Raw genomic sequence first — 20,501 nt, forward strand, 5'->3', positions numbered from 1 at the left:
TGTCACTGACCATGTCATGAGTGATGTAATATGTGACGTCATCAGCAGTGCATAACTATAACAGGGTTATTTCTAGGGTTTTGTACGAGGGAAATGTTCAGCTAACTATAACACCCCTGAAACCTATGGTTTTTTCAGTGAATTTCTAAGGTTTTTTAAATGCCAATTCCTAACTATAACGCCCCTGAAACCTTTGTTTTTTTCAGTGAATATATATATATATGTAATGTTTTTTTAATAAATCTATTTATTTATATGCTACCACACATTATTGGGTAAGTATATAGGTAAGTATATGTAAGTATGGACATGTGTCAGTTTTAATATGCTGGTGCGTACTGGGAGAAATGTAAATCGTTATATATGATACATTTAATTAATAGATTTATATATATGTTATATATTTTTGTGTAAGAATAATTTTGTAAATTATTTTAAAATTTGATAAACGAAGTTTTGGGGATGAGATTTAAAGATATAGGGGTATTGAGTTTGGAAGTGTATTAATACCCAGGTATTAAGTTTAATACCTGAGTATTCATTTTGAAAATATGAATTTATAAGGGTTTTATGACTATATATATTGAAAATATTTTTTAAAGTAGATAACAAACTTTTAGGAATGGGATGAAAGGGATATAGGGGTGTGGGGTGGGGAAGTGTATTAATACGCAGGTATCAAATGTAATACCTGAGTGTTCTAAACCTCAAATTTTAGGGTTTTTAATATAATATTTATTCTTATCCAATATTTTTAAAACTAGAACACAAAACTTTAGGGATTGGATGCAAGGGATATGTTAGTATTGGGTGGGGAAGTGTAATAACACTCAGCCTTCATTTTAATAAGTGAGTATTAATTTTTAAAACATTGTATAGATAGGGTTTTGAATACTAAAATTATTATTTAAAACTAATTTTAAGACTAGAAAACAACCATTTAGGGATGGGATGCAAGTATTCTAGGGGTGTTGGGTGGTGAAGTGTCTTAATGCTCAGGTATTACAGTTAACACCTAAGTATTCATTTTTAAAACATGATTAGATTACACATTTCAATATTAAGTAGTCCCAGTGAAATTACATTCAACAGTACAAATAAAATAAGTGAAAATAAACAAACTTAAGGAGGACGTTGTATAGTTGGACAGTGTTATTTAATCACACTGCGCATCAAAATAGTTGCAGAAGCTTTTTATACAATACTAATAACAGTTAGGGTCTGGTCTATTTGTGGATTAAGCTATTTTTCTGTATTCGATTTTTAGGTGCCCACCTCCCCCCTCACCACAGTCCTGAGGAAGACCCCCCCTTGTAAGGATCACAAGAACCTACACCATTTCTTTGGGGTCGAAACGTCGACATTTTGTAGCTTGCCAATATAATCAACAGTAATTATGTCACTGTGATTTGTGTATCTTCTTGTATACATGGTTATATAATATATGGGCAACTGAACTGTGAAGTTGATAGCAAAATAATGCGCCATTATTCAATGTATATTATGACAAATGATTTGCACAGTATTCTTGCTTCACACCCCACCATTACCCTCACTTAGATCACCGACTTTCCCTCAAAACTCTTTCTCCCCACCTTTCTGGGCACCGTTATTAGTATTGTATAAAATGTTTCTGCAACTATTGTGATGCACAGTGTGATTAAATAACACTGTCCAACTATACAACGTCCTCCTTAAGTTTGTTTATTTTCACTTACTTTATTTGTTCTGTTGAATGTAATTTCACTGGGACCACTTAATATTGTACTGTCCTACACCCAGATCCCAGAGACTGTTCTGGGTCTACCCTTATTTATTCATTTATTTATTTTAGGAGCTTATATAGTGCACAGCTACCCCCAACGGGGGTGTACCTTTTTGCTAGATTACACATTTGGCATCATGTTTCATTGAACTAAATGTAGGAGTAACATGTAAAATATGTAAATTATTTTTTTAAGAAATCTAACACATCAACATTAATTTTTACAAATATAAAAACATTTTAAATAATTTTATTGTTAAAGAAACACACCAGGTTTCTTAATTTCAAATTTCATTAATGCAGTTTGTAAAAATCTGATAACACTTTCATAAATATTATACAACATAACTTTTTATAAAAATAGAACGTTTATTTTGAGTAGTCCATAACATATTTTTTAAAATAATTTTAAAACATTTTACCACAGCTTTCCATTGATTTTTTCAGGGAATTTAATTTTTGGATTATGTTTTTGCTTATGTGTGAAATACTGAAAAATGGGAGTAAGGAGAAGGTTTAAAAAAAAGAAAACGTGTGTAGGCCTTTATGGAGATTTGGATTTTACACTTTGGAATATTGGATTATTCAGGACTCTTGGTGACAGGTTTTATGAAATATCAGCAAGAGTCGAAGATAGAAGACAACTACAGGTAGGACCGTAAACTATTTTTTAATTTAGAATTTTAGTTTTTTGAAAATGCCAATTCAATTTTATTATGTTGTTAAACAGGTGAGTATAAATTGATGTTATTAGTGTAAGATATGTCCAATAATGTCTAGGTAGTCTGAAGCTCACATCAATGGAAATTAATGGATTTTTGCCAATAGTCTCCAAGACATTTCTTAACTTTTTGTTTTACAAATACGAGGATTCAGACAACCTGACAAGGATTTCCCCATTCTCATTTCCTGGTAACTTTGTTTTTTCTTCAAAATTTCCAGGAAATGATAAAGGTCAGGGTGAGATCATTTGATAGATTTGTTAAACAAATTATGCCATCCCTCAATGGCACTGTTTGTTTTTGCACCGCTCTCTAAGCAGGTCAAGTAACAGTTCCACCAGTCAATGGGAAACCTTGGCATCCTCCTGTGACCTGACCTGTTTGGAAGGCCAATCCAAGTGTCTTCAAAGTAATTTATAAATGGGGAGAATTTTTCTTCATTTTAATTGCATAATTGATGTGTAGATGTCATCGACAAACTCAGGAGGTACAAAACACAAAGCTTTACATTTTTAATAGATATTGCAGTTTACAATTTGACATGGAATCCTAAGCTAAGGATGTTATTTGAATTATTTGTTAATATGCCAGGGAAAAGTGAAAAAAACATCCTTGAATTTGCGTGCCAGGTTAAATTTTAGTAATAGTATTAGTCATTTGGAACTCAAAGTCAATTATTATTTTCCTAGGACTTTTAATCACTGTTTTGGATTTTATAACCAATAATAAATCTGTGTGTGCTTGTCAGGTAGTCAACTGTATACTTATGGGACTGTAGTGTTATTTATGTTGGCATGAATAGTGTAAATTTGAGAGAATGGATAGGGTGTTGACTTAAAAGTTCCGTCGATCACCCAAATTTCAGTATTCTCGAGGGTTACTGATTAAGGGTTTTAAAGATTAGTAATTGTTTAAGAGGGTTTTCATTGTCATACAGTTGGAAAGGCTCATTAGTAAAAAAGAAACTGTGAGTTGAGGGGGAGGTTAATGTCGGAGTAGGACTGTGGTGTTCTTTGGGGATTATGTGCCTCTTTTTGCCTCCAAACCATTTTCATTTAATTAGGTATTGTGGGCATACTACTAGGAATGTGCATGGGGATGTTTTGGGCTACCGATTTCAAAACTGAGCCATAGGGTACATTGTTTAGTTATGAATTACTTACTTATGTATTGTTGATTTGATTCCAGTGATGACCTTTGATTTTGCAGTGTTTGTGTTTTCTTAATGTTATTACTTCCGTCTTTCAAGGTCTAAATTTTGCTGTTTTATGCTGTTTGTGATAGAAAATAAGGTAAGTACTTGGTGGAGTTACAATACTAATTTTGTCTCCCAGTCATTATCCAACACATTTCCTGAGGTAAGTATTCAACAGAGTTAGAATAATAGTTTTGGTCACAGTCAGGGTCCAGTACCTTCCCTGAGGTAAGAACTTGGCGGAGTTAAATTTTGCCCACAGTTACTTTCCAGCACCTTCCCTGAGGTTAGCTATAGGTGGAGTTAGAATAGTGATTTGGCCTCTCAGTCATGGTCCACCACCTTCCCTGAAGTGAGTGCTTGGTGGAGTTAGTATGGAAATTTTGTCCCAGTAACTGTCCAGTATCTTCCTTGAGGTAAGTTATACGCAGAGTTAGAATATTACAATTGCCCTCAGTCAATGTCCAGCACTCTACCTGAGGTAAGTACATGGCAGAGTTAGAATAATCATTTTGCCCCAAGTTACTGTCCAGAACCTTCCCTGATGTGAGTAGTTGGTGGAATTAAAATAGTAACTTTTGCCCCTAGTCCCTGTCTAGCACCTACCCTGAAGTGAGTACTTGTGGGAGTTAGTGTAGTAATATTGACCCTTGGGGGCCTATGTGTATGGCGGCCCCTAGTGGTGGAAATGAGAGGCGGGCGAGGGATAATGTCGGGCGGATCGCCACTGTCATGCGGCCCGACATTGTAATAGACCCCTTAGTTTCTATCCCGCACCTTTCCTGAGAAGGTCATTTGTTTTAATTAAATTACATTTCAGTATTAAGCATTTGTAAAAGAAAAAAGTCTGAATGCAAACTTACATTGTTTAAAATAATTGTAAATGTTCCCAAACTGTGGAACGGAGATTACCTTGAGAGTGAGGGAAACGGCCCAACAACGTCTACACTTCCCAGAAGCACACGCTCTCCCACAGCTGACATTGCACCGGGGGCGCGATAAAAAGACATCGGCCCTCCCTCAGCGCGGGACGCTTTCCGGACTGGGGGCATTGTCGTGCAGCCTCCGCTGCCTCTGTGAGCTGAACGGCTGTTCCCTCCAAATTCCTGGCCGGGAGGGGAACGGCCCAACAACGCCTACACTTCCCAGAGGCACACGCTCTCCCACAGCTGACATCGCGCAGGATGCGCGATAAAAAGACGGCGGCCCTCCCGCAGTGCAGGAGCCTTTCCGGACTGGGGGCATTGTCGTGCAGCCTCTGCTGCCGCCGTGAGGTGAACGGATGTTCTCTCCAAAGTCCTGGCCATGAGGGGAACGGCCCAACAACGCCTACACTTCCCAGAGGCACACGCTCTCCCACAGCTGACATCGCGCCGGGGGGGCACGATAAAAAGACAGCGGCCCTCCCGTCATAGCCAGGAAGAGACAGGGCAGGGCCACCCCCCTTCCATCTGAGGATCTGGGCCTTAGACAAGTGACGAAGTTTGTTGCAGGTACTGTTTACCATTTGACATTACTGCCATTCTTGCGCCCTCTGGTAGTACTGGTGCCCCTTTGTTCACAGTTTAACCCCCTTATATTATACTTTATCAGGTCCACCTGTGATTCTGCCCAAAAAATCTATATGGTCTTAGACTTTGTTCTTTAAACTTAGGCCCTGTTCCGCATATGGTATCTCAGCTTCTTCGTACGGATTTTATATTTTTACTTCACTGCCATTTATTCGCACATGCACTTTTAGCATAAATATATTGCTCTGTTGAGCTTTTATTGTTGATAATTTATTGGTTTATGCTTTAAGTACTGTATTGCTGCACTAAGCACTTTGATCTAGGGTCAGGCATCGATTTTTGCATCTCTGTGTCACCATTTGGGTTATATGCTTTTATACTATTGCTGCTAAACAACATATATGCACTTTGTATTTGTAGCGCTAACACATTACCCTGTTGAGTCTTTATAGTTGGCTTTTTCTTTTTTTCCTTGGTTTGTGTCAGAGTACTGTATTGCATTTGGCACTTTATACATTGCACAAGGCACTTTTTCCCAAACTCGATTTAGTACTCCTGCCGAGACCTACATAAATTACCTTAGTGCCCTCTGAGATAGTCAATATGAAGAGGCAGAAGCCAAAACTGGGAAAAAAAGTGTGGCAGGAACTTTAGATGCCTTTATCCTGAGGGCAGAATCAGCCCTCATTAACGAAATAAAACTTACCGGACGTAGGCTATCTCTTGAACCCCACCTCTCACAAGGTAGACTCTCTCTAACCCCGCAATTTTTGATTCTTTAACGGTCTTAAACCAGGAGGATGCTTCCTTATTCCGGTTGAGCCATTCTCCACATGTTGCTCTGGATATGGTGAGAGACTCGGTCTCTTGCTCATCTCTAGAGCAAGAAACTAGCCCTGTTAAATCTAAAACCACAACTAGAGGGCAGAAGGGAAAACTGAAGTCAACTGGTACCATCGACCCGCCCCCTGTAAAAAGGAAGAAGCGGGGATTAACCAATCTAAATAAACCTACTCAGGGCACTTCTGGAAGGAAGTTAATAGCTGTGCCAACCAGAAATGTTTGTAAAGAGGTTCTCCCTATCCAGATGAATCAGATAATGTTGGGGCAATCCATCGACAGTACTCAGGAGGTGAATTTCTGGGGGAGGTTGGGAACTATGATGTCCACTTTACTAGATCCAATTATTTAAAAAATTGGTTTTGTAGAAGCTAGGTTGTTAAAATTAGAGGGGATGGTGGGCCACAACCTGCCGGATACAGTATCAGCTAGCACAAACACTAGTAAAGACCTCATTGCCACTGGGGGTAAAGGAGTAGGGGTAGGCTCAGCAGAGAGGCTTGCAGTGAGTAGTGAGGTGGTGGATAAGAGCAGCTCCAAAACCATTAGAACTGATAGGGTGGATACTCCAGAAAATTCACGCCAGTCCCCTACTAGAGCAGGATCATCTGTGTCTCACAAGGCAAGGAGGCCAGAGGGAAGGGACATACAGTTAGCAAGTCTCCCTATTATTGATGTTCCACCTGAACCCACACCATATGTAGTGGTTTTGGGGAGTGTCCCCTCCCTTCCTAAAGGGGCTATAGAAGACTATGGGCAGCTGAAAAACAAAGTAATTCATTGGTTTACATACAACAATACCCTAGGTGTCGGTCTGACTATAAACATCCTCATGGTTCGTAGGGTCAGCTGGATAGGGAGCACACGGAAAATGGGTTCTGCGAGATTGTAAATTTTGATAACCCATATATTGCTGGCAGTATTTTTTCTGAGGATAATGGCCTCTCCCCCCTACAGGGATCTGTCATTAGGGCTTTACCTTTGGGATACTTTTATAAGCTAGGTCCGCCTAGGGACATGATTGAAAACGTCCCCAGAGTATTTCCCGGAGATGGGCGGTCAAATAGACTAGCATTTAGGCCACAGCCTATTCCCAGGGTTTATCCACCCTCTGAATTAGACCGGCAGTTCGGCACTGACCTCTTAGTGACATCAAACAACCGATTTGCTGCTTTAACTGTTCTGGAGGATTGTGATTAACTAACCCCTGAGCTGGATCTGGCTGTTTTCACCGAATCCACAGTGGAGGTAGCTGCAAGGCCCTTAGATGTAAGATCTAACAACTTCTTATCCTGGAACATTGCTGCGTTGGCCAATCAGCTACATGACCCTCTGTGGGTACACTATATAAGGTAATTCATGGTAATCAGCCTTCAGGAAACATAGTCAGTGGGTGACCTATTCCTGAAAGGTTATAAGGGTTTTTTTTGTTCCGGCTATCCCATCGGTGAGCGGAAGACCAAAGGGTGGTCTAGTTGTGTATATCTCGGTAGCTGTTGACTGCCAGATTCAGGTAATGCCAACTACCCATCCTGGAATTTTGGCATTGTCAGTAAAAAAGGGGAGATACCAGATGGGGGATTGTTAATTTCTATAACTCAGTAGCCTATCTATCCACACGAGGCCTGTAATATCACTACTTTGGGAATGATCATTACACAATCTTTGGGACTCCGTTTACATAACCTCCTGGTTTCTGGGGATTTTAATATACATCCCTGTGTTGTCATGTACTTCTGAGCTGGGCTGCCCACGCAGGAGGGGTTTTCATTTTGAAAATCATTCTCAGGGGTAACTGTTGAATAATATGATGAATGAATTGGATTTAGTGGCTTTGATGTCTTTAACTGACCCACATACCAAGTTCTCTGTGCCAACTTTCAAAGGGCGCGGTAGGGGGTCATTTATTGACTTTATCCTAATTTCCTCCTCATCGCAATTCTCTTTCCATGGTTTTGATATCGTGGAGAGTGAATTCAGCGATTGCAACCCATTAACAGTTTACATGACGGGCCCACTAACAGCAAAGACTGGGGTTGTTTCATCCAGGGGTGCACTGAGACCGACGGATGGCAAACGTCGATTAAAATGGTCTCAGGTGTACCCTGTCAAATTTTATAATGAAGTAAAAACATCCTGTGCTCAAGAAGTATTACTATGCACTATGGAGGGTGCCCCTCCTAATCAGGTTCTTGATGCATGCGAGTCGTTAGTGCGAAAAGTCGGTGACATTTTTTGTGTCCCAGCTAGTAGAAATGCCTCACATGGTCCCAGATAGTTTGATTCCCACTGCTCTAGAGCAGCAAAAAGGCTGAGGGAAGCTCTGTCAGCCAAACCAAGAATCCAGTCCGAGTTACGTGCTTGTCGAAAGGACTATAAGGCAGCCCGGGCCAAGCGAAAGGGTAGTTTGAAGGAGGACGTTTGGAGGGAGCTGATCGACTCAAGCACTCTTAAGAATAGCTTGAGGTTCTGGAGCGTTGTGAATAGTCCCCTTTTTGATCAGGAAGGGGGGGGGGCCTAGATTCACACATCACAGAGAAGGAGTGGGTACTTCACTTTAAATCTATGTTTGATTGCCCTCAGGTGCCCAATCCCAAAAAAAGCCGGGACACAAAGGATCCGGTATTAACCTTTGATAGGGGTGAGATCCTGGATGGCATTACAGGTCTATCTATTAATAAAGCACCAGGATCTGACGGGATCCCCCCAGACTTATTTAAGGCTGACCCTCCATTTTTGGCACCAATACTAGAAACAGTTTTTAATGCAGCGGCAAACAGTGGTTGTCCCAAGTCTTGGGCTTCTTCAACTATAGTTTTCAAGAAGGGTAATAGAAACAGTGCCCATTGTTATAGACCGATCTCGCTTATCGATTCCGTGGTTAAAGTGGTAGGACATATTCTTCTACAGAGATTATCAACTTGGGCAGATGAACATAAGATCATGTCGGATGTCCAGTATGGATTCCCGCCGGAACGCTCCCCATTGCTTAGTGTCTCAATTTATCTATGATTCTGAGCAAATATACGGTTGCTTGCCCCGGATCTATCTATCTTGCCTTCATGGACTTGTCATCCGCGTTTGACTGTGTAAACAGGGACAAACTGTGGCAGTCCATGAGGGCAATGGGGGTGGAGATCGGTATCGTCAATTTTCTTGAGGACCTGCATATTTCCACTAAAGCTAACGTTAGGTTCTCACAGGATTTGCAGGTCTCTAGGGACTTTGAGATTAAGAGGGAAGTTCGCCAGGGATGCATCCTGGCGCCTTTTTTATTTAACTTTTATATAAATTAATTGGCTTTTCCCTGCATAGGACAGCTGGGCATTCCAGTCCTGCTTTATGCGGATGACGCCGTCCTTATATCTAGGACTGAAATGGGTTTACAATCCCTTTTAACTGCATTTTCAAGATTCCTGACAGAACGGGACCTGGCCATTAATAACTCGAAGTCTTACGTCATAAAAGTGGGTCAACAAATGCAAAAGAGTTTTCACTTTAGTGCTGGCACTGCTAAGATCCCCCGCACGAATGTATTCTCCTACTTAGGGGTTCTATTTGATGATCAACTTAAATGGGACCCTCTAATTCAGAGGAAAAAAGGGGATCTGGCTCGGGTTAACGCAGCAATTTTTACCTTTGCCTCTAAAATAGGGAAGAAACCAATAGGAGCTATGCTGCAAGTGTATCAAGCTAAAAGCTTGGCCATCGTTAACTATGGTAGTGAAATCTGGGGTTACACTGTTGCGGACCGCCTCCAGGTAGTGGAAAATGAGTTTTTGAAATGCTTACTATGTGTTCCTTGTGAAACCTCTAATTTAGCGGTCCACGAGGAATTGGGGGTCCATTACTTAAGTGACGCTCTTGCTCTGCGTCCCCTGATTTTCTGGTTAAAGTGTTGGTTGAACGAAGATTTAATCCTCACCCATTTGATTCTAAGAGAATGCATGATCTTAGATAATGCGGCTCGTATTCCCTGGCTCAAGTATATTAAAAGAGGGTTTGAATGGATTGGGCGGGGTGACTTATTTTCCAATCCTGATGTTATTGCCAGAAAGGATGTGGAATTAACCAAGACAGCCTTTTTGAGTCGAAGGAAAGCAGATAGGGAAGCTGAGGAGGTTCAGAAACCTAGTGTTCGGACGTATTTAATCAACGCTATTGATAGAACCTTATCTTATGGGGTCTCTGTCAACACACGAGAAATTCCTCTTAACCAGGTTTCGGATGAATCTCTTCCACCTTTTGCAGCCAGTCCCAAGGGGGTTAACAGAGGTCAAGTGCTAGCTCCCTGCGGCTGCGACGGAAAGTCTCCGCAGGATTTGTTGCAGTTTGTTTTTTTTGCAAATTGTATGAATTTCCCCGTAGGCATTTTCCAGTTTCCATTTTAAAAATGATGAATTTTAGACAAGTCAGAGCAGCCCTTGTGTATCTCCAATTGCGGAAGGATGACTGTATCATTTTTATAGTAGGGTTTTTAAAAGCATCTGTGAAATCGAGGACTTGTATGGATATGTAAAGTCTGTTTATTTAGATATGTTTTCAGCTGATTTACTGTGCGGTACTGGACCTTTTCTTTTAAATCTTGTGTTAATATATAATTGTTTTTATGTATTGTATTTGTGTAACTTTTATGGTTTTTAAAACAAAAACCGAATAAAGTTTATTGATTGATTGATTGAATGGAGATTACCTTGAGAGTGTCTGAAAAGTATAAAATGTTTATGTATAATAATTTTGTCTGGTTATATCGCAGGTTAATTTAGAGGGTCTAAATGTTATGATTATACTTACTTGTTTAGGTAGATGGCAGTATTTGAAAATGGCTGTGCTTCACTCTCCTGGTCTCTGTTGAGTGTGTCGTCATGTTAGTAGGAAGTGCACTACTGAATCCAAAATGGTGGACACTATTTAGTGCTCGCGCCGCGCGCAGGCGAGAGCCCTTTTGTGCGGGGTTTGAAAACGGAGCCTGGAATCGCACACGCTCGTGCGTGTGTTTTTCCTTTTGGCTTCCGCGATTGGCCTTTGCGTGCGTGTTTTTCCAAAGACGGCATGCAATAGGCAAAAGGCGGACGAATTGCTCCGCCCATGGCCTATTGGTGTCTATTACGCGCACCAAAGGCCATGTGGTTTCAATTATCGTGCCCAGACATGGGCGCGATAATTGAAAGCACATGTCTCGCTGTGGCGTGCGTGCACCACTTGCGGGATTGTTCTCTTTTTGGATCCCTTTCCCAGGTAAGCAAGTAAATGAAAGAAGGAAAGAGAGGTGGGCTGCTCGAGCGCACCACCACCTACATGTGATAACAGTAGTATTCTGTCTGGCACATTTGTTTCTAGTGTTCTTTGGAAACTACTTTTTTTTTCTTCAAGCGCCTCATTCCGCGCTTTCAGGTATTGGTTGCTGTGCCACTTTCTTTAGACGCGGGTCATCAAAAGAAAAGTGCGTGGCCGCTTTTAAATTGTAAGCGCAGAATGAAGCGCTTGTAAAAAACAATGTATAATTTGTTTTTTTCACTCGGGCTTCACATGTGTAATGAGCACCTCCTGAGGGCAGTCTGTGTTCCTTCTGCTCCCCCTGTTGCTGCAATCCCTGTGTCTTCCTCTCCCCATTGCGACTCCCTTCCTGGGCTGAAGCTCCATCCAGTGCCGCCACAGGAGAGTGCCCCTTGTGTTCCTCAGGGCTCAGTTCCATGTCAGTGGCCCCCATGCTACCCTCCTGTTGGAGGTGCGGTAAGTCAGGTGATATTTCATTGCAAATACTTTTTTTGATTTATGTACGTGCAGTTTGAAAGGACTCTAATGGCCAAGTTGAGGGTGGGGAAAACGGCACCGTTGAGCTGCAGAGTGTCAGTCTCTTACGACACAGAACCACACTGACCCTCTCTCCACTGTACGGTCCTACATTGGGGCATAAGCCTGAGCTTAATAAGTGTCTTACAGAAAAAAAAGGCCCTGTACGTTGGACATTTGTTTATAACTTTGTGCAGAGCGCACAGCGAAATTTAATGGGACCGGGGTTTAGGGGTGTTGAAACAGTTGCAACTTAAGTTTGTTTTATGAAGCCAAATAGGTTGCGGAATTTGGGCCTAAACCTTTATAAGCCATGCCGGAAATTAACTTTCTTCTGGAACTATCGGCGACGTGCACATTTGTTTGGGTCAAGTGGGCTAAAGTATGTCTAGCAGAGACACATGGGGAAATCCAAGTGGTTAGAGTGACAAATCATTATGTATTTGTTTGAAAATGCAAGGCTTGGGGCTTCAAGAGCGGAATGGAAAGTGCCACACAAATACCAAATCAATGCGATGCTCTTAGCCGCTATGTGTTCAAAAGTAGTAACCCCTCCTGCATATCATCGGTTCCGGTAAAGACAAGCAGTAAGTAATTGGATCAGTTTGAATATTGTCAGTATTGGAGTTAGTATTTCAGGCATATTCAATACCCCCTTTCCACTATGGACAAACATTTTGTATATATTGGTAGTTCTGCCACTGACATATCTACTGTTAAAAAAATAACCCCCTTCATTGTTACTGTATGGAAAGGGCTACAAAAATGCTCATAAGTGTAGTGTTTTTTTTAACCCCGCATTTCTTTAATGGATTGTAAACATTGTAGTGATTGCAGAATGATTTACTTTGACTATTTTCCTGAATGCTGAACCCACTCCAAGCGCCTGCGATTGTTTATTTGATCTCTTGGCACAAGTAGTGCTGTTGTTGCACGAGAATCACTTACTGCATGTTTTCATGTGCACTGTTAATTTGAGTAATGACTCGCAAGCGTCGTTTTTGAAAATGTGGCGGCTACCCAAGACCCTGCAGTATTCTTTGCACTTGCTGTTGGAGTCGGACATCTGGTACCGTTTCACTGATTATGCAGTTTAATATAGCCTTATAGCCCGCCGTAGCGGGCTATACTGGCTATTAAAGGCCCGCTGCAGTGTTAAAGGCCCGAGCCAAAGGCGAGGGACTTTAACAAGGCAGTGGGACTTTAATAGCGGTATAGCCCTGCTATGAAGGGCTATAAGGCTATTAGAACATTCTGCCACTAGAGGGCAGAATGTTCTAACAAATTAAACAAAGGCTTCTCGAAACTCGAGGGGATTTAAATCCCCTCGAGCTTCGCAAGGCTTTTGTAAAACATTGGAATGTTGCTCTGCGGGCCTTTACTGGCCCGTAGAAGCAGGGAGCACTCCATTGTCTACAATGGAGCTCCCAACATTCCAATGTTCTAATGTTGTTTAAAACATCCTACATAAATAAGTTGGCAAACACAAAGGCAAGCAAGACCTCCCAGTGACAATACTGCCGGAGAGCTGTGCTCAGCGTTGAACCATATGCAAACTGCAGATAGTTATTTCTAGCCTCTAAGTACTACATGGCCTTTGATAAGGTTACCTGATCAGTCTTTCACACAGATGCTGGCGCGTGGTAGTTCTGGATTTTTATTTATCATCCCAATGCATTCTGCTGGGAGATGTAGTCCTGGTACACAGCAGTTGATCCAATGGAACTCAAACTCGATCTTGGTGAAGATAATTAGAACAGTATATCTTTAGCAGTGATATGATTATTGTGTATTGTATTGGTCTGTTGAACTTTATTCATTGGTTTAAATCAAAACTTGGACTCTTAAAAACAATGGTTTGTTACCAAAACACCCAGGACTGGGCTTTGTACTCTTGAAGTTATATGGGAACCTTGACTATCAGTTCTTAGCGAATTACATTTTTAATTAAGACATTTGGCTGCAGCATGCGAACGTGTTGGAGGAGGTGGTGGGTCTGCTTGCAGACGGAGAGTATAATATGCAACTGTACATATTTTGAATGTATTTGTAATGTAGTTTTATGGAGCGTAAAAGAGGCCCCTGTCGGCGGCAGAGCACTATAACATGAATGGGCAGACGCATAAGGTATGTTGGTCTTCTCAACCCGTGATACTTCTCCATTGCTCTCATCCTATCCATCCAACACTCTTCTATCTAGTGATAGCTGACCTTTCCTCTTGAGAGGCAGTCAGTGGTAACAATGGACTTAATTATATAGTTTACAGTAATGTCAAATAAGGATTCCTGGGGTCTTGAAGTACTTACTACACTTACATATAAGAGGAATGGTAACAGTGCATTATAGAACATTAAAACGGGTCATCTTTTGTGATTTGGATAATATATCTTTAAATACCTGTTATAACAGGTTGGTCTTACATCTGTTGTTAAAACTTGATCACAGTTTTATAAGGATTGTCAGTGAATTACTTCATCTAGTTCATTGATATTATAACTCAGCTCCAGTGAAGGGACAGTTTTGAAACAGCTTTTGCTGGATAGTGATAAAGGAGAAAGGGTGTAGAAAGGGTGGATGTGTGCAGCCAGGAAATGCATCTGACCAAATACTACCCAGATGTTGCTAACCCCCACTCCCATTCTTTATACAGATATGTGAAATGTTGTCATTGAAAGTCTCTGAAGGATGAAGTCACTTGTGTTTACCACGTGCTCATGTTTGTCAGACATAACTTGGACACATCTGTACTTTTTTTCAACAGGCAATGCCTTACATAGTTCATACTTACAGTATGAAAACAAGTTGGGTCATAATTCAGTGTGACACAGTTGTTTAGCTGTAGCAGGAGTTTTTCTGTGTGGCATAACAAATGCATATTGGCAGTAGATGCGTGTGCTTGAAATACGCACACCACACCCGACAACTGTGAGTCCGATTCACAAATCTATTTCTGTGATTAAGCGTGACTTACTCCCTATTTAGGTGTATCTTTACTCCAGAATGTCTAGGAGTAAGATAGTAATTGTACAAACAAAGTATGAGAATCAAGCACTAGCAGTGTTTATATTTTTTTTATCAGGAACATAAAGAATTTCCTAAATAAACCTACACGGTAAAAGGAAGTACATTGGCAAATGGCTTGAAAATGTAGAAATGGCAATGGAGTGTGGTTGATGAGGAATTGAACTTGTACAGAGACAGAAATACATAAATATTAACATAGCATGTTTCATTGAAGTACATGCTTGTCAGTGATTTGGGCAGTAAGTCAAGGCAAATTGGTTTAAGGAGTTAAAAAGTCCCCACTGACCTCATACTGTGATGTGTAGGGTAGCAAGTTCGAATCCCAGCAAGGCCAGCACAGCCTTCTGATGTTAAATTGTATAATATTAATTCTTGTGATGTGCAACCCTCAGAAATGGTAGAAGCAAGCGTCATAAAAAGATTTCTAGATTGATCCTGCCAGAAAGCTTGAAAAAAGACTATTGTTCTCTTACCCAGAATATAAGTCTGCCCATTGCTTAGCAGTGGCTTCCTTTATTGTTGCTCTCATTTGCTTTCTTCTTATTCGATGGCTTGCTTTGTCCAGTTTGTGTTTACCCCTTCCCTGAGCATTCTCTCTTTACCTGTGTCCTTCCAGTGCTCACTTTGAGAGAACTACTTTTTTCTCTTTGCACCCCATGAGTGTGCATGTGTTTTCCAGTTGCTCTCTATTCTGATTCTTTCTTTATCTGCTCCATGTTGTTCTCTCTTGCCTGTGTGTTTCTCACCCAGCGCACTGTGTTCTCCCTTGCTTGCGTGCTTCTCCCCAACAATCTGTCTCACCAGAATGCACTTTTACCTCTCACAGTGTTTCGAGTTTCTCTCTGTTGCTAGTGTGCTGTGCCTCTCCCAAGCCCTATTACTTGTTTAGTCTGTAAGCACTATTTTCTTTAATGAGTTTCTCCTACTGCAGGCACGACATGCTTTCTGGCAACATTCAGCACGCCATGCGCACTTTCACTTTCTAAACAGCCCTGGACAATGGCGGACACTTCCTTGAAATGAAATAGGTCTCAAATTTCCAAGAGTTTGAGCTATTTGTGTTGCATTATTTAGCAATGCCAATAGCTCAAACTTTAATAATGCGAGACCTATTGCATTGCAAATGCTTGTTTAATATGTTTTTAGGGGGTATACTATAATTGACAATAAAATATGCATTGGAATGTACTTTTTTGTGAAGTAAATCTTGACTGAATGCATAATATTTTTTTTCGTGAAAATTAATGCTTTTTGACCTTCTTCATAGTATGTGACAGCCATCTTGGTTGGCGACAAGGATATTTGCATATGTTAAAATGAAAGTAAGACAAATGTTTATATGTTTAATATGCTAAACTTCTCTATAAAATGTCTGTATGATGTTGACATGTGTTCTTTACTATTTTTTATTTTGTGTAAATCTGAAAAATTTCTTTAAAGGGTGGCCATATTTTATGTTTTGTCGCATAGTTTTATATTGATCTTTTAGTAGTTTGTGAATTGGAGCGTGATTTCGTCTTGTCTTCTGTGGCAGTATTGTGTACAAAACATTTGCGTGGGGCTGCAATACTTTGCGTGGTTTTGTGGTATATTGCATTGTGTTATGTTGCTTGGGTGTGCGCCACGCAAAATCATTTTATTTGTAGAAATATTTTGATAATATAATGTGTTATATCACAATTATACTATTTGATATACATATTTCTTTCTTTCTTCTATGTATATTTTTTACTATTTATTAATATTTGCTAGCATATTTGAAATATATATTTATTATAATTTTCCTCTTGAAAAAAATACATATTAATGGTTAGTGTGGTAATAGTATGCATGGAAACGGAATGGGTGGTAATGGTACTCACAATTTACCCCTTTGTATGTTCGTGGTAAAGACATGAGTAGTGAAGACTGTGTGGTAGTGGCTTGTGTTTGGTTAAGACTGAATGGCAAAGGCATGCGTGGTAAAGGCAAGTGTTGTTCTGTCACACTACACTTTCTCCAGAGCTTTTTTAACAGTTGCATAAAAATCTAACTTATGATCAGCACCCCGGAACAACTTTTGACAATATGATCTGATGTTATGTTATGCTATTAAAGTTTATAAAGCGCGCGGATACCTAAAACGCTGTCTTGGCACTAGTAGTCTAAAATGAGCACGGACCTCTATTTCTTAAATAGCCAGGTTTTAAGGGCCTTCCTGAAGGCTGTCAGAAAGGGAAGAGTTCTGATATAATTGGGAGGCTGTTCCAGAGCTTCATAGCCCCCACTGTGAAACTCCAACGCCCCAATTGGCTTTGTGGAATCTGGGAGTAAGCCTCAGTTTCGCTCCTTCAGAATGGAGATATCTATTTGGGGCATACCAGTACAATCACCGCCTCAAGAACTGTGGGCCGGTGCTGTGAAGTGCTCTGTAAGTAATGCAAAGGACCTTAAACATGATGAACTCCTGACTGGGAGCCAATGCAACTTCTGAAGATGCTTTCCAACCGGTTGAAACTTGGGAATCCCTAGCAGCAGCCTAGCAGCGGCATTCTGAATCATTTGAAGCCTACATAGCTGCTTCTCGGGCATGCCAAGGTAGAGCCCATTGCAATAGTCCACTTTGGCAAGAACTAACAATGTTACCACAGTTTTCTTGCTATTTGCTGGAATAAATGTAGGATTTTCTTTATCACTTTAAGTAGAAAGAAACTAGGGGCCTCATGTAGGTAAATAAATATTACCGATTCTTAAATACCGAGCCGTACCAAATCGGTATTTAAGAATCGGTAAGTTATATGTAGGTACAAATTTGGTAACAATTACCGAATCGGTAACATTCGGTAATCAAGAATCGGAATTCACCGAATCGGTAAATACCGAGGTGGTATTTACCGAATCGGTAAATACCGCGGTGGTATTTACCGAATCGGAAAATACCGAATCGGTATTTACCGAATCGGGAAAAAAAATCACATGACTTGATGAAATAGCCAATCCTGTGCAACCACACCCCACCCCACCAGGAAGTGGCCACACCCAGGCAGGTGCACACAATTAACAGACCCTGGAGAGGCTTGGAGTGCAGAGGAGAGGCAGGCAGCCAGTGCCTGTTTGTGCAGCAAAAAAACATCATGTCCAGCCAGAGGACACAGAGAGATGGAGGGGAAAGGAGGAGGAAGCTGAAATTCAGCCCCAAGGAACTCCAGGTGCTGGTGGAGGAGGTGGTGAAGCAGCACCAGAAGCTGTTTGGGAGGCAGTTCCTGCAAGTGCCTGAGGCTGAAAAGCGCAATATTTGGCTGGCCATCCAGGCGCAGGTCAATGCTGTGGGAGTGACCCACAGGGACATAGAGGTCCTCAAAAAGCGCTGGTATGACCTGAGGATTGTAACCAAGAGGAAGATGGGGGAAATCCAGAAGGAGGCCAGCCAGACTGGAGGTGGAACCAACAGGACACCTGCCCTCACCGAACTGGAGGAGCTGGTGGGGGCCACAATCGAGAATGAGAGCGTCGTGGGTCTTGGGGATGCTGACAGCTCTGCCAGAGCCGCCACCCAACAAGGTAAGACGAATGCACAGCAATGTAGCCCCCCCTACCCCTATCCCACATCCCCCATTGTGAAATGAGTATCCCACTCCAGTCCATGTGTTAGTGCAGACAGGCAATGCATTCTGGGAGATGTAGTCAGGGAAACCCCAACCATGAAGTAAATAGCACAGGGCAACAAGGCATGTTACACACATGAGGCACAAGGAGGCAGAGGACAATTTGCAGTGTGACATGATTTATTGTGATGCTTGCAATGCAGCCCTTCGGGGACACTGAGCCGATGTTGCATTTCTGTCCACAGATGTGACATCACGCAGGACAGGGCATGCTGCAGGAGAGAGGGCACACCGGCCACACAGATCACCTCTGGCCAGCACAAGTTCAGCCCAGGGAGCAGGGCCACAGGCAGCCGCACCACCAACACAGGCAGCCTCGCCTCAACCAGAGCCAGCATCACCTCACCCAGAGCCAGCATCACCTCACCCAGAGCCAGCATCGCCACTCATGTTTGAGTCACCGGCCACATCACCGCCTGCAGGTGTGAGAATGAGGAGGCGTCCTGCTGCCAGGCTGCGAGCCTTAGACACCTCGTCTGACGACAGCAGGGGCCCTGAGCAAATTACTATGCCCCAGGATGGGAGCCATGCCACTGTGCCCTACACCTCACAGGCAGCACAGACGGGTGCAAGAGGGCGCCGCAGGTCGCGTGTCCAGAGTCCACCAGCAAGCATCGACAGCCATGGTGTCTTCTCGGGGCTCGAGGGCCAAATGTTAAAACAACAGCACCTGCAAACAATGGCAGTCATGTCAGTCCAGAGGCATATGCGGTTCATGAAATCTACATTTGTCAACATGGACAATAACATCAGCGCAATGGCAGCGGGCATTCGGGACATGTCCCAGTCAATCCAGCAGTTGTGCAGCAAATTAGATGCTGACATAGATGCACGGCGCCGGGAACGGCAGAGGAGGGACACTACCACCAGGGCACTCAACCGTCTGGCAACTGCCACTTCTCTACTCTGCCGGCGCTCTGTGTCGATGCAGGAGGGCCTGACACACTGCTGCAGCGACGTGTCTCGGGGGATGGTGCAGGTGACAAGTGCACTAGAGGTGCTATTAACAATTCAGGCGGCGACAACTGCTGCAGGGGATGCTGCGGAGAGCATCGACTCCAGCAGCAGGAGCAGCATCACACCCCCCGTCCCAGAAGCACGCAGGAGCAGCAAGCGGCTTGGGGTTGGCTGTAGTGAGAATGCTCAAGCCGTGCCATCCCACACTGCAGCACGTATGCGCAAACATTGATGCAGCCCTGCGTAGCCACTTCCCAATGGGTGACGTAACCCTGGACTTACTCCTTGTATATATGCTATGTTGCCAGATTGGCTTGATCTTGTGTTCATGGCGTAGTGCCGCATTAAAACTACGTCATGACATACCACAACTGGCTGTGTCCCCTTACTTACTCAGAAATAGTTGCATGTGATCTCTGCCCGTCTCTCTCTCCCATCTATTGCAGTTGGCACTCTAGCTGCGTTGCCCTCTGGCTGGCCTGACTCATCCTCGTTGTCCTCAAAATCTGTCAGTTCCACATCTGTACCGCTCTTCGTGGCAAGGTTGTACAGCATTGCACAAGTGGCAATGATCTTGCAGCAGTTGATGGGTGTGTACTGGCGTGCGCCTCCGCTCTTGTGGAGGCAGCGGAACCTGCTTTTCAGTAGTCCAAACGTGCGCTCCACCACATTGCGTGTAGATTTATGTGCCACGTTGTATCGTCTCTCACTCTGGGTTGATGGGTGTAGGTAGGGAGTGAGGATGAATGACCGGCAGGCATATGCACTGTCGCCTAGGTGAGTAAAAGGGAACCATCAGTCACATGCCTCTATACACTATGATTTGCAGGTTTCATGGGGCGTCACTGTTACTTACCTAGCAGGTATCCCTCTCCAAATTCTCCGGCAATCAGTCGTGTGTAGATCCCACTGTTCTGGAAGATGTAAGAGTCGTGGGTGCTCCCAGGAAACTTCGCTACAATATCAGTGATGATGTTCCCTGCATCACAGATCACCTGCACATTGATGGAGTGGGTGGACTTTCTGTTCCTGTAGATGTGCTCTGTGTC

The sequence above is a fragment of the Triturus cristatus genome, chromosome 4_1, assembly GCF_964204655.1.
Source record: "Triturus cristatus chromosome 4_1, aTriCri1.1, whole genome shotgun sequence".
In the NCBI taxonomy this organism is placed as follows: domain Eukaryota; kingdom Metazoa; phylum Chordata; class Amphibia; order Caudata; family Salamandridae; genus Triturus; species Triturus cristatus.